Below are 11,551 nucleotides of genomic sequence, written 5' to 3' on the forward strand. Positions count from 1 at the left end.
ATGGACTCTGCAAACCTCACCCTGAAAAAGATCTACAATGAAAAACAAACAATGTGCAAGGGTTTGGGAGGTAAAGGTTGGAAAGATTCTAAATACATAGGCAAAGTTAGTCACTCATTGTGAACCTGGCAAACTTACCTTAAGAAACAAAGGGAAAGAAAAATGTAAAGAATGTACTAATTGAATAAATGCAACTGGTGATGATGGATTAGAGGAGGAAAATGGCACATCTAATAATATTTAAGAACTGCTTTTATCATCACTCATTGCATTGTGGCATCCTTTGGAAGATTTTAATTGCTTTATAATTCAAAGTTTAATTCAAAGCACATGAATGAGTTAACTCTTGTAAATAATATAAATACATTTTTCTTCCCCAGCCCAGAAAATTGTGCTACATAATTCAAACAATTATGTAATTACAATTACGTAATGGTTTGAATTATGTAGCACAATTTTCTGGGCTGGGGAAGAGAAATGTATTTATATTTACAAAAGTTAACTCATTCATGTGCACACATGCACAGGTATATACAGTGCTTTTTTTGTAAAAGAAAAAGGTGCCGGAACTCACACATGTCATACAACCCGCCTTGTCTACCCTACAAGGTTCCATCCAAAAAAGGTGCCGGAACTCCGTTCTGAGCGTTCTATGACAAGAAAAGCCCTGGGTATATACATGTTTGCAGTATTGCAGTAAGCAATATCTTCCCCATGCTTTGGGGTGAGTAATTTCCCATCTGACCTTTGCAATTTACAATCCGTAGTTTAAAAACAATCCAAGGTTTCAAACGAAACCTTTCTGTTTTTATCCTGTTATCTGTAACAATGGGAAATGATACGTTCAGCCAGCAGATGGCGTAAACAATCTTTGAACTTTTGTCCTCACTTGACCTCTTCCAAAGGACCCTACAGTTCTTGGTCAGTCTGAGTTTCACCATGTAAGGTGTATTCAAGTCTAAATTAATGCAATAGTTAGTCACTTAGAGCAATTTACTGCTAAGACAATACATGCATATATGCATACTTCAAAGGCAGAGTGCAGGCAATAGTTTTGTCACTGGTTAGGGATACTTCAATGCACATTTGTGCACGTTGGTACTCAGGCCACATTTGTCAAGCTCTTTTCACCTTATGGCTGAGATCAAGCTTTTCTTATAGCTGAGCATAGTTGCAAAGCTCACATGGTACAAATTATAGTGCAAAAACAAAGCAGAACCATCTGTGGCCTCAAGGTCACTATAGAGTCAAGTTAGTTGCACCTCTGAGAATCCCTACACATAATGTAATGCGTGTACACATTACAATTACAATAGGCCAGTGCCAGAAATATTTGCAGGTGGATGTAGATTTTAACATCTTATGTCCACTGCTACTTACAAGTCTCAAATTACCTTACATTGTATTTCTTGCATGTGTTGTACGTGCCTGGAGATACTTCACATGATCTACATTCTACAATACAAACACACAATATAAGTAATACTGGAATCACATTTAAGAGCACAATGTAGCCATGCACCACTAAGCCACTCTGTTTTGCACCCATATTACTGGTGTCTGATATTTAACAAATGGGTTCATATGTCATGCAATAAACCGTGTTTTTTTTAAAAAAAACCGACAACGCATCAACCATGTTTTTATTTAGCATCATTTGAAAATCCAATCTATGTAGCTTAGTAAAATAGTTTGATCATCACAGAAAACCTGTGCCTGCTGTTTCCCAGACTATCGTGGAAACACTTCTCTTACGTATTCTGAGATTAGTGTGTCTGCCGGAGAGGTAAAAAAAAAATCAAGATAGAAGCTGTGATTATGCAATTAAAGCTCTACCCCCTTTTAATTTGCATTATGGATGCTCTAAATTCTCATCCTAAATCTAGTCCTGCCTTAGGCACGAAAACTGGGTGACTCAAGGTCCTTCACTATCAGCCAAACACACGGCACAGGGTTGCTGTTGTGGGGAAAATAGGAAAAGGAAGGAGTCTTAGATATGTTCACTGCCTCAAATGTATATATTGGGAAAGCCTGCCACCAATAGCTGGAAAGGGTTGGATTAAAAAACAACATTGAGGCATTGATCATAGCAACACAGAAGCAGTCACTAGGCACCAGATCCAGAAAAGCAGGGGTCTGCCAAACTAGATAAGACTCAAGGTGCAGCCTATGCAGAGATACCTAACTCAAAGACAGTTCAACACACAGTGGCAGGCTGTAAGGTGCAAGCAAGAGCAGCATACGCTGAATGGCACAGCTAAGCAGATGGCATTATGTACAGGAACATCTGCATGGTGTTTGGGCTAGACCTTCCCAAGTCTAGGTGGGATATTTCACAGAAGGTCATGGAGAAGAAGAGGGCTAAAATCATGTGGGACTTCCAGATCCAGATAGACTGACAGGTACCGGCCAGCCAGCCAGATGCTTCTACCAATTGCGATAGGAGCACTTGGGTCCATGACTCCTAAGCTGGGACAGAGACTCCAACAGATGCCATGAAGGACATCAGAGCTCTCTGTCCAGAAGAATGCTGTGCTACAAACAGCTAAGATATTGTGCAGAATCCTCAGATTCTCAGTCCTCTGGTAGAGGACCCAATATTGAGGAACATGCATACCATCCATTATATGGGCGAGAAGGGATTTTATAATTTGTTTATGGCTTGGATAGAAATCTAAAGGTATTCAATTCTATTCCACACCTTCTTGTGACAGCTGAAAGACTAACAAATCTAGTGGCCACTTCATTGTGTTCTATGAAAGCCAATGCCATAAGCATTCCTTAGTCTTTAAAGTGCTAAAATCTCTTATTGTTTCTCCTGTACTTAGGCTGCTTCATAAACCAGTTGGCAATGATGATAATTTCAACCAGTAAAAGTGCTTCTGTTCACCATTTCTGAGTGGCTCTCAAGTAGCTTTTGAAATTGAAATTAGAGCTAATGTGCACAAGCTGCAAGGAACAAGTTCTTGTCAATATTTTAGCATTCTTCTTACCCAAATATTATTACAATTCTTGCAGCAGGGGTGACGCATGGTTTTGTTTTTTTTTTAAAGTTTTGCCTCTCAGACACAATAGCTGGTTTCACAAATCAAACTGTCCCTTTATATTTTGGCTAGGTATACCATGATTAATTTCTCCGTATTTTGTTGATTATGCTATAAATGGCTGGATTCCCACAATGCACTAAATCAAGTCCACACACACACACACAAACCATACTGGGGCTTTGTCTTTTGTGTGAATGAGCAATTTCTTTCTGTCATTCAGAGGAATTGTGTAACAAGGATGAAGAAGCTACTATATCTGGCCCACAAAAAATCTGAACCATGACTAAATACCAACAATTAACCAGCAATATTATAACTCTTTCTTGCCATTTGGTTTTGCAACCCAGATAGGATACATCTTTAAGAAACACATGAGCAAATAAAGTTCTCTCTCTTCCTATTTCCATCTAGACAAGCTTAATACAGGTAGTCCTCAACTTACGGCTACAATTGAGCCCAGAATTTACGTTGCTAAGTAAGAAATTTGTTAAGTGAGTTTTGCCCCATTTTATGACCTTTTTTGCCACAGTTGTTAAGTGAATTACTGCCGTTGTTAAATTGTAACATGGTTGTTAAGTGAATCTAGCTTCCCCATTGACTTTGCTTATCAGAAGGTCCGAAAAGTGATTGTGTGACCCCAGGACACTGCAACCGTCATAAATATGAGTCAGTTGTCAAGAATCTGAATGCAAGCTTCGGCAGCACATATACTAAAATTGGAACGATACAGAGAAGATTAGCATGGCCCCTGCGCAAGGATGATACGCAAATTCGTGAAGCGTTCCATATTTTTTAATAAAAAAAAAAGAATCTGAATGCAAATCACATGACCATGGGGATGCTGCAAAGGTCATTTCACAGCTTTTATCTGTGAAAGATGGTCATAAGTGACTTTTTTCAGTACTGTTGTAACTTTGAACGGTCAATAACAATAACAATAGTTGGAAGGGACCTTGGAGGTCATCTAGTCCAACCCCTGCTCAGGCAGGAAACCCTATACCATTTCGGACAAATGGCTGTCCAGTCTCTTTTTAAAAAATTCCAGTGTTGGAGCATTCACCACTTCTGGAGGCAGGTTGTTCCACTGGTTAATTGTTCTGACTGTCAGGAAGTTTCTCCTTAGTTCTAGGTTGCTACTCTCCTTGATTAGTTTCCATCTGTTGCTTCTTGTCCTGCCTTCGGGCACTTTGGAGAATAGCTTGACTCCCTCTTCTTTGTGACACCCCCCCCAGATGAACTATTGTAAGTCAAAGACTACCTAATGCTTCAGCACTTTACCCAAAATATCTCCTGCCACCCCAAAGTATGTTTCAGCACTTAACAGGATCAGATAGCTTAATGTTCTTCCTTTGGCACTTAAAACTGATCTGCTAATACCTAACTGAAGGAATTATTTAAATATTTGGGCTCCCATGTATGGGCCTTTGATTTCAGGAGAGAAAAACAATGGGCAATATTTTATTACCAAGTCTGTCAGTCTGAAAAAGCTCTTTTCCAAGATCTAGAGCAAATATTTCAATCATCCTAGTAAATAAGAGAAGACATGGAGGAGAACAGCTTGCATACTAAGTAGCGTGGACAATAGCTGTGCATGCTACGGTACATACGGAGATAATTTTTCCTTTCCTTCAGGTGAAAACAGCCTGAGCTTTAAAACAGCTTCTAACACTTAATCTGTCTAGCTGTTAACGGATGTCAGTAGTTTGGAAACGATATGCTATTTTTAGACTGTAACTTCTCCTCAAGTGCAATTTAAGCATCAATACCTAATTGCTGAGTTTTTCCTGGTAAAATAATAGAGCATGTGAATATGGACTTTCCTGTGAAACTCCTGTTAACAGAATCCGTTTCCTGTCTGCAGTATGTAATGCATCGCTTGATTTTCTCTGACAGTCACTATTTACTTTTTCTATAGTTTAATATCCTCCTTCTGTTTCTAGGAACTGTGCATCTTTTCCAGCTTGAATATATGATTCTAATGAACTAAATGTCATCCTCAGTCATTTTTAGGCTGAGTAAGCAGCTACGATAGCTAATTATGGGCTAAATGGATGTTTTTCCCCTCCCCAGCCAGAACTATAATGTTAAAAACCTATCTCAAACTCAGCTAGATTTCCCAGCTGTGCAGTTAATATGTATCTTCATCTGACTCAATCTCAACAAAGATATAAAAAGGTATGCATTAATAAACACACACACACACACACACACACACACACACTGTAAAGTTTCTGTACATGTCACATCCTAGATTTTCAAGCTGGATGCATTACAATAATGTGGCAATGTAATGCACCTGGATTAAAGCAGAACAGAATAAAATAACAGAGTTGAAGGGACCTTGGAGGTCTTCTAGTCCAACCCCCTGCTCAAGCAGGAAACCCTATACCATTTCAGACAAATGGTTGTCCAATCTCTTCTTTAGAACTTCCAGTCTTGGACCATTCACAACTTCTGGAGGCAAGATGTTCCACTGATTAATTCCACTGTCAGGAAATTTCTTCTTAGTTCTAGGTTGTTTCTCTCCTTGATTACTTTCCATCCATTGCTTCTTGTCCTGCCCTCAGGTGCAGAACAAAAGGGTATCAATTTATATTTCCTACATTCTCTAAGAGCAAGGATATATAGTCAGTTTATTTGCACAGTTAACCACAAAATAGCTAAGCACATTTTAGCTTAGTTTCTTGGGCAAACCCTGGTCATGTGTGACCAGTTCATGGTCCAATATACGCAGAAAACTAGGCCGATTGTTAATTATGTGTAGATACAATTTGCAAAGATAGCTCACAGGGCTATATTAGTCAACTACATTTTAATTTATTGTTTTGGGTGAATCAAACATTTGGTCCATGGTGGCCCCAGGTGGTTGTGACTTAATCCAGAAACAATAGCACATGATCTAGCATAGGGGTGTCAAACTGCCACCTGTGGGCTGGACGTGTCATGAGGAAACCGTGCCCACCCCATTGCCAGCAAGGGGGAAAAAGTTCCGATACATCGCATGACGTCATGTGACGTCGTGAGTTTGACATGTTTGATCTAGCACAGGGGTGTCAAACTCAATTTCATTGAGGGCCGCATCAGCATTGCGGTTGCCCTCAAGGGGCTGGGTGGGTGTGGCCTGGGTGGGCGTGGCTAGAGTGCGTATGGCCTACTGGGTGGGCATGGCCAGCTCTACATCGTTCGCATCAAGGGTGCCTATGGATGCCTGGGCAGGAATGGGACAGATCTGAGGGTCTCTGGCAGAAGGAGGGTCTCTGGGCCAGGGTCAAGGCAGTGGGGGCTGTTCCCTCACTGTTTCCAGGATGGCTTCGCGGGCCACATGAAACCACTTCGCGGGCCGGATCCGGCCCCCGGGCCTTGTGTTTGACATGTCTGATCTAGCACAATATGCAAAACTAACTCGCAAAGAGTGTACAGAATATATATGCTATAGGCTCTTGCCCATTCTGAATGGTAAGATCCAGCTTTGTGTGTGTGTGAGTGTTTGTGTGTGTGTGTGTGTGTGTGTGTACGTGCACATGCGCAGGTGTCCTACTGGATACATCCAAGGATTGGTCAAAATTTGAAGGAATTATTTCCAGCATCTTGAGAGATCTTGGTAATGTGGCTTCTCTTGAAAAACAAACAAACAAACTCCTCCTGATCTTGATGTTTGGGACACCTACTAAAGGTAGACCTTGACTTACAAGTGAGTTTTGTCCCATTTTACAACCTTGCTTGCCACTGTGGCTAAGTGAATCATTGCAGTTGATAAGTTAGTAGCCTGATTGTTTAGTGAATCTGGCTTTCCCATTGACTTTTCTTGTCAGAAGATTGCCAAAGGTGATCACATGATCCCGGGACACAGCAAAGGTCCTAAATATCAACCAGTTGCCATCTGAATATGCCATCTGAATTTTGATCACATGGCCATGGGGAGGCGGCAAAAGTCGTAACTGTGAAAGATGGTCATAAGTCACATTTGTCAGTGCCACTGTAACTTTGAACGGTCACTAAACAAACCGTTGTAAGTTGAGGATTCCCTGTACTCAGATATAAGTATTAGTGCTGTGTATTGCTTTGAATTCAGTGAGGAAAAGGAGCTTCAGGCCGCAAAGCCATATGCCAAATGATACATCTTTAAAAATGAAGTACATGACTGTTTCTTTAAAAAAATTAAAGGGAAGGGAGAATATTGAAACCAAACATTTAAATAATATGCTTTGTTCTTTTTATTTAATACATCAGTGTTAATAGGAAGCATGGTATTGCGTATAATGACATATTTCTTCAACATTTGTTGAGAGATAATACAGTATAAACAGAAAACCTGAGCGTAACCTTTCAATGCCTTTTCACTCAGAAATCCTATTTCTCTGTAGACTTTCCTCCAGGAAGCTACATTCCTCCACTACTTTTGTTTCAATACGACATAGGAAGAGAGAATTATAAAACTCCTCATTTATGGGTAGGGTAGTCCAATGGCCAATAAACCCTTTGTGGAACGTCTTAAAGTTATTTAGAAAATTCTAGATTTCTGCAGAACATAATTCAAGAAACAATGTTCTGGCTCTATTTCAGTCTGGCTTCTGGATGCTTGATCTTTTACCTTTATAGGGACAGAAAATTGGGAAGTGCTGTCTGTCATTGTTACGACAGATGAAACTCTTCAAAAGAACTACCAGGCATTCTTTACCTTAAAGGATCTTTTATTCGAGTAGCATAATATCGGCACTTACATCAGCGAAGCCCAAAACTGAATTTCCCCTCCCCTGGGCACATAGTATCAAAGCACAATTCCCTCCTCCAATTTACAGTCATAAATCACATTCCCCAATTGGCTTGAAGCGCGGGCTTCCTCTCTAGCTCTCCAGCCTGCCAAATCTTTATCAGCTCTGATTTCAACAACCTTGATTCTCACACTAGGCTCAGTGTTGTTATGTCTAGCTGGACTCTCATTCACACACCCCCTCCCCAGCATCATCTAACTCTAAAAGTGAAAGGTAAAAAAATGGCTACATTTCCACCTGTTTTCAATGCAAAAACATTAGCAGCATTGACACTATCATGTTAGGTTCCTGAACTGATAATTGAATGTTACTGGAGCTGATAGGAATAGTTTCATTCTTATTAGCACCACTGTCAGCAGAGAGGGGCTGTAGGAGATTTCTGTCAATTCTTATGATACTTGAGTAGTGGGGTCCCTTTCTGGCTATTCAATATCTACGTCCAAAGTACAAGTCCTCAACTTACAACAGTTCGTTTAGTGACCGTTCAAAGTTACAGCAGCACCGAAAAAAGTGACTTATAACCATTTTTCACAGTTACAACCTTTGTAGCATCCCCATGATCATGTGATCAAAATTCAGATGCTTGGCAACCGGTTCATATTTATGACCATTGCTGTGTCCCAAGGTCATGTGATCCTCTTTTGCAACCTTCTGACAAGCAAAGTCAATGGGGGAAGCCAGATTCACTTAATAACTGGGTTTCTAACTTATCAACTGCAGTGATTCACTGAACAACCGTTGGCAAGGAAGGTTGTAAAATGGGGCAAAACTCACTTAATAAATGCCTCACTTAACAACAGAAATTTTGGGCTCAGTTGTGGTTGTGAGGACTAGCGTTAGACATCCAGAAATATGGGCACAATGTCATCTGTAATATTGTGCTCCATATATTAATGCTCAGAAATATTTCTCATTTTCACTTGATCAGAAAAGCTGTAGAAGCCTTTGAGAACTGTAAATATTAGAGTAATAATGGATTGGGGAGGGGAGGTCCAGAAATTGAAGTTTAATCCAGATTAAGATGGTGGCAGTATGAATATGTGGTCTGAGGGAATTAGGCTGGGATTCAACTGAGGGGGTTCAACTTGATTCCATTCTGTCTACAGCAATCAGTGGCCAGAAAGATCAGTGGTCAGCTTTGGCTGGCACACCAGCTCTACCTGAACTGGGATAATGTAGCCTTGGGATAATTACCCATTACCTAATAACTTTAGAACTTGATTGAGGTTGAGATACCCTTTGAAGATTGTCTGAAAGCTGCAGCTGGCTAGAAATGCAGCTATGAACTTGGGATGGCTAAAGGGGACCATTTAACGCTGGTTCTGAAAGTTGTCTTTGACCTGGAGAACTCAGTTTAAAGTCTGGATATTGGTCTATAAAACTCAAAACAGTGTAGGGCCCAGTTTCTTAAAACATCACCTGCCTAAATACCATTCATCCTGTGTATTAATATCGGCTGAGGAAGTCTGGCTTGTGGTCCTTTTAGGTGTTGTCAGTTCTCAGCCCACAGAAAATAGTTAGGGGTAGGACCTCAGCAACAATGTCCTAGTTAAGGAAATCTCTCCCAGGGAAAAATGAGCTTCAGAAAGCAATTGACAATATGTCAGTTCACCAAGTTTTTTTGTAGGATAATAACTATTATGTCGTGGGCTCTGATGAGCAGGAATGAAGACACGCAGTTGAGTACAGAGAAACTCATTCTTTATTTAAGCTGAAACTGTACTGAGGATTTGGAGTCACCCTGCCTCAATATATAGCCAGACCCTCTGGTAGCAACCAATTGGATTGAACCCATGTTTGCCGCCCAAAGTTGACCAATTGCAGGACTGGAGACATCCTGTCTGGGTTGCTGGAGAACCGTTAGTTCTCCAGCAACGCACATGGTGATATTCCAAAAGCCCAGTACATAACAATAACTATTCTAGTATCAGTCTGTTTTTAGGTTGCCTGTTATCTTGTTTTTCTATTATTTTAAAATGAACATTGTTTTAATTTTTGAAATTATTGTTTTGGGGCATGGTTTTATTGTGATGGTTTTGATAAAGATTGTTATTGTTTTCTTGAAAATTGCCCTGGGCTTTTTCTAGGAAGGAAGTGGTATAGGGATGAAATGAAATGAAGAAAATGAATTTAATAGTGATCAAAAAGAAATGACTGCATAGCGTATATCTGTTAATGTAAGAAAAAGCCTGCAACCAAATCTGTAGTTTTATGGGGGAAAGAGCAATAGGGATGATTAAAAGTCAGTTTAACATAGAATGAGCCCGTTTAAATGGAAGGGTTAAAGGCAATTTTAAATCCACATTCCTTTATCTGTGCTTTTACGTATGCGCATTATCAGTGCAAAAGATGCCTTAAAATTTCTTTCTACGGCATGTCTGAAATCTCCCTTTGTGTGTGCGTGTGATACTCCCTAGCAAGCTGTCTCTTGGCCGCAGGGTCACTTTGAGAAGGCAGCAAGGGTGAGAGGCCAATGAGGCTATTGGCAAATCCTCCCCATTGAGTGAATAGTTCCATTTAAAAATAGATATACAAATCTTGGGTCAGCAATATAACTGTTTTGGTTCCCAACTGAGAACAATGGGATGGGTTTGTTGGGGGAAAGTCAGCACATGAATAACAAGACGCTTCTTGGTGTGGCAAGGAGTAACCAAAAATGGCCACGGAAAAGAAAAGAGGCACCCCACAGGCTAAGAGCAACTTTAATATATCAACTCATTTTATTTCATCTTTTGTTGTTATCCAGCTTGCTGTTTTCGCACTGCATTTTAAAATTATTATTGAAGGAACTATGAAAACTTAAACAAAAATGCAGATTCTGTGCAGTGCATCCAAACAGCTTGTGAACGAGAAGCACCGGTAAAACCATTAAGACAATCCTCAGAACTAACTTAACTTCCGTGGTCTGTAATTATGATTAATGTAGCTTTAATGCTATCCATGAATACTAGAAACAACTTCCTTTGAAAGGTAACACAGACATAGAAGATGACAAGCCTATTTCTTATGTAAAATGAGATGGTATCATCTACTTTTAGAGCAGTGAAGACTGGCTTTGCTGGATTCAGATTTGGCGACTCTTGTTATAAAAATCCACATATTCCATGACATTTTTTTTGATTAAAGTGATACAGACGGTCTTTTAAGTTGCTTTGGGATTCTGGGGGGCTTTGCATTTCCTGTACCTTAAACTGAACTCACAAAATAAAATGGACACACACACACACACACACACACACACACACACACACACATATATATATATATATATATATATATATATATATATATATATATATATATATATATATATATATATATATATATATATATATATATATATATACTGTAGTATAGGCAGCATAATCCCAAACAGCCATTGTCATTCAAGAGCTGTCAAAATTAACGAGTTATGCAGTGTAAAGCAGTCAACAAATCAGGTGGATTGCAATCCAGAAATTATTTATTTTATAGCAACTTCTAGAAATAGAGAGACTCAGATGGCATCCTCTGAGACTTCTATGGCAGGTTGGTGGTTGCAGCTGGGAAGTACAGGACACAGGAGGTAAAAATCATCTCCCATAAAAATATCACACTAGAGAGATTTGCATTTGCCAAGTGGATTCTCTTTCTGTCAATCAATTCCTTTTCTAGTGAAAGAAGGGCAAATCTACTACGAAATATTTCCTTCTAAAGCAATTACATGAAGCCTAAGTCCTATCCTTATTTCTA

This window comes from Vipera berus, assembly GCF_964194415.1.
Source record: "Vipera berus genome assembly, chromosome: 2".
NCBI lineage: Eukaryota > Metazoa > Chordata > Lepidosauria > Squamata > Viperidae > Vipera > Vipera berus.